This window comes from Chenopodium album, chromosome 17 (assembly GCF_948465745.1).
Source record: "Chenopodium album chromosome 17, dcCheAlbu1.1, whole genome shotgun sequence".
In the NCBI taxonomy this organism is placed as follows: Eukaryota; Viridiplantae; Streptophyta; class Magnoliopsida; order Caryophyllales; family Amaranthaceae; genus Chenopodium; species Chenopodium album.
In genome coordinates, this window is record NC_137850.1 from 27,807,796 (window position 1) to 27,812,286 (window position 4,491).

Below are 4,491 nucleotides of genomic sequence, written 5' to 3' on the forward strand. Positions count from 1 at the left end.
TAAAAATATGAAAAACTCGTAAAAACCAATCGAGAACTAAAGTGAATTATAAAAATGTTAAATTAAATAAAACTAAAAGAATTATATGAAAATGATGAAAGAAAATAAAGAAAATGAACCTAAATCTTACTCTTTTTAGCACCATAAACGACGCTCATCAAATTCCCCCAAACTAAACTTTTGCTCGTCCTCGAGCAAAACAAAATCAAACCCAATGGAAAATGATGACACTACTCAACAAAAGAAAGAAACAAGAAAATTAGGGAAGATGAGAATATACACTAACTTACTTTCGTAGGAATCACGGTCAATTTTAGCAACTAAAGACAAGCCATTTAAACCCCTAGATCGCTCTAGAGGACTAGTGATGCTCTCTTAAAGGTTTCCAAAGAGGTTAACCTATAACTCTTTTTATTAAAAAGGAGGCAAAGTAAAAAGAAAAGAAAAGAAAAAGTTTAAAACCTTAAAAAGAAAAGAAATGCTTATACAAAGGCCTTTTGCACATGATCAAGGCACAAAGGATATCAAGCTTTCTAAAACAACAATGGTAAGCACATTCTAAGATATCGAGGGTTGATTGAAACATAGGGTATGCTAAGCGTAGAGAACTAATGAGGCGCAATCCACTTTCATCCCAACCAGTCTAACCGCGTTCTCCCTAATGGCTTCAAATCTTCCCTTAGTAAGCGTCTCTATGGTTCCACGAAGGAACCGGAAAAGAATATAATTTGAGGGTTCTCGACATCTTGACCTTGCATCCTTTTTCATTAGGCTTTAACTCATAATGCCTTCCCTCGGTGTATGACTCAACCACTAGGTCGAAAGGACTTTCCCAAAGGTTGTAACGTAAGGGAAAAAGGTTAGGGGTAGGCTTAAAATTTAGAATTTGGTGGTACACCTAGATTATGAAGCAAAGGTTGGCCACACCTCAACACCAAAACCAAGAAGTCACCAAACAAAAATAAACTAATACCCCCAAGCTTATTCAAAGCTATATCCACAAGCATATATACAAAGAGCGTAAACGCTTCTCCCGCAAGCTAAAAGGAAGCATTGTCCTCAATGCGAGAAAAGGGAAAAGAAACATATCAAACTATTTTTTGAATTTTTCATTTTCTCTCTTTTTTTTTATGTAATATTCATTATATTAAAGCAATTGTCCTCGCCTCTTTTAACTTTGGACGGCTTTTTTGATATTGCAATTATTATGTCCTTGCCTTTTATAACTATGGACGGCTTTTTCGATTATATTCATTTGCCATTATTCACAATATGTATAAAAGACGAGTTCGCATACAAATAAAACCAATTCCCAACTTTATAGCTCACAAACTCCAAAAGCATGACCATTTGCTTCACAAAAACCAATTAAGAAACGAAAAGAAACAAATGGTTCAAAGTTCTAAAGATGTGGCTTGAAAAGTAGGGAAATGGCTCAAATGGTTAGCAAGATGGCAAATGTAAACCCAATGAACTAAAAAGAAAGAAGAAAATCCTAGAAATGAAAAATTACCACCCCGAAAAATGGCCTTTGTCCTTCCTAGTTGGTTCGGTCTCGTGTTTGAGAATTATGAGTCAAGATTCAAGATTAGGGATGCAAAGGTGGAGGATCCACGCCGCACAATCAAGAGTGATGAAAGCTTGAAAAAGAGAAACCTCACACGGTTGTAGCAAAAACTTACTAAAGGTGTCAAATCCACCAAAGGAAGCAACTCCGTCTTACCACAAACCAAAAGATTCCGGCTTCAAGTCCCAAAAGGTCTAAACCGCTACCTTAGCATACCCTATCCTCGAATCAACCAAAGATACTCTCAAACCGTGCAAACCATTGTTGTTTTAGAAAGCTTGATATCGTTTGTGCCTTGATCATGTGCAAAAGGCCTTTATATAAGCATTTCTTTTCTTTTTAAGGTTAACTTGTTTGTACTTGAAATTGATCTTAGATTTCAATTTAATTTTGAAATTCCTTCTTCAATTCAATGAATGCTTGTAAGATCAATTTGATGAGTGTCGTTTATGGCGCTCAAAAGAATAAGATTTAGGTTCATTTTCTTTATTTTCTTTCATCATTTTCATATAATTCTTTTAGTTTTATTTGATTTTCCATTTTTTTATAATTCACTTTAGTTCTCGATTGGTTTTTACGAGTTTTTCATATTTTTAGTTGATAATTCATAATTTTAGTGTTAGTTTTACCTTGCTACGCTTCCTCTCTTTGTTTTATTTGTGTTTTGTAGGTGAATAATCAAGTCAATTTGCTCATTTTGGGACTGCAATGTTCGCGGACATCATCTCGAGTGCACTGATAATGGGGATGCTCGGGAGCGCGGAGTTTGATCAAGCAAGCGAAGGAGCCAAAGCCTATGCATCGCACAGGGGTGTGCGCGCGCGGCATAGGGGTGCGTGCGCGCAGACCTAGCTGTGAGCTCGTGCCGCTGGGCTGTGCGTGCGCACGGCCTGTGCGGCCCTCTTCGCTCAATTTTTCTTATTTATAGCTTTTGACTTTCTTTTTGAAGGACGACTTAACTTGGTACTAGAGAGAGAATTTTTCCAGAAATAGTAGAGAGAGAAAGTAGAGAGAGAAGCTTAAGATTTACTTGTTTTTCTTGAATTTGATCTTAGATTTCAATTTAATTTTGAAATTCCTTCTTCAATTCAATGAATGTTTGTAAGATTTCTTTCCCTTGATTTACTTCTAATGCAATTTCCTCTAGTTTCTTGGATTTTGATTGAGATTACATTCCTTGTTTTAGAAATCGTTGATTGATTGATTTTCTTTTGATTTAGCTTTAAATGAATATGAATTTGATTGAATTTGTTTTGTTTCTTAATTTCACCATGTTTAGTGAGTAGATTAGTTTCTAGGGAGAAGGGGAAGCATGCTTGATTGATGATTTTTGCTAGTTGATGATGCTAAATTGATTTTAATGGTGCAATTAAATTGGTTGACATAGTTGTGCATGTGATTAATTAGATTAGGAGTGATCAACCTATAAGATTAATCTAGATTGCATTGCAAATTTCAATGACATGAACCCTTGATTTGAGAATTGCTTTAATTGATTCAATTTGATTGTGATTTTCCTAGCTAGCCATTCATAGTGATCCCTAGCTTGGCTTATAGTAGATAGCCCTTGAATTCCTTTGATTGCAACTATTGTTTGTCCTTTGCAATGTTTGAATTTATTGAGTGGTCTTTCAATTAGCATAATCATTGAGCTTGCATGTGGAACCTATATCCCTAGTGTTTAGTATATTGAATTTCTCGATTCATCTAGATTTCTTGATACCTTAGTTACCAACCGCATCTTCCCACAAACTTCGAAGTAGCTTGACCTAGGCTATAACTTACACCTATTCATTCCCTTGGGTTCGACCCTTGACTTACTATATACTCGTATTAGGTTGGTCGAGTGTTTATAAATTTTCTTTGGCTCTAGGAAAGGGTAGAGAACGACCTACATTTTCCTCGTGTCAAAAATGGCGCCGTTGCCGGGGAATGATATTGGTGCTTTGTTATAGTTGTTGAGTCTATTTCACCATTAATTAAAAATACAAAAAGATTTTCTTTAAGGCTACATTTGTAGCCGTGCTACTAACCATTTCTTTTGACATTTTATGCATAGAGCACGTGATCATTCACTAGTGCCATTTGATCCGGAAGAGAACTATTGCAAGGTTGAGGAGTGCTAGACGATCTTTGAGCCCTAGAATTTCAAGTGAAGAAGAGCCACAACAAGAAGAACAAGCAAGAATAGGAGAAAATCCGAGAATGGCATTGAAAGAATTGGGGATTCCCTGTGCATATAGATTTGAGAGTGGGATTGCTCCACCTACAACACCGGCAAATGATTTTGAAATAAGACCGGCAATGATCACTTTGATAGAGAGGCGACAATTTAGTGGGGCCAAGCATGAAAGCCCACTAAACCATCTCAAGGAGTTCGAGAAGTATTGCAATACTATCAAGGTGAACGAAATTTCCCAAGAATTCATCCGCCTCAAGCTGTTTCCCTCTTCTCTCTTAGGTCGTGCTTTGGAATGGCTAGACAAGGAGGTAAAGCCGAATTCTCTAAGGACATGGGACGAGGTCACCAAGGAATTTCTATCCCGTTTCTATCCTCAAAAGAAAACGACGGAAGCTAGATCTTTGATTCAAGGTTTCAAGCAAAAGCCAAATGAGAGCCTCTATGAAGCATGGGAGAGATACAAGGAGTATCAAAGAGAATGTCCTCATCACGGAATTCCAACCTATCAAATCATTCAAATCTTCAATGGAGGTATTAGCCCTTAAAGAAAATCATGTTTAGATGGAGCAGCCGGAGGTCCTATCATGAACAAAACGGAAGAGGAAGTGGTGGACATAATTGAGGATGTAGTGAGGTATTATAGAGATTGGTAAGATGGAGAAAGGGAGTCAACTAGCAAGAGTAGCTCTTCGGTGTACTCGGTTGATCATCTAATTGCAATCAACAATCTATCCTCTCAAAT

At 36.9% G+C, this 4,491-nt stretch overlaps 1 non-coding gene across 1 annotated transcript; it reads right to left on the minus strand.

Annotated features, from left to right (window-relative positions):
* Positions 1-4,139: 4,139 nt before the first annotated feature.
* Positions 4,140-4,245, minus strand: LOC145590492 (small nucleolar RNA R71). The gene has a single exon (XR_014102083.1). It is a non-coding gene; the product is annotated as a small nucleolar RNA R71 (small nucleolar RNA).
* Positions 4,246-4,491: the final 246 nt, after the last annotated feature.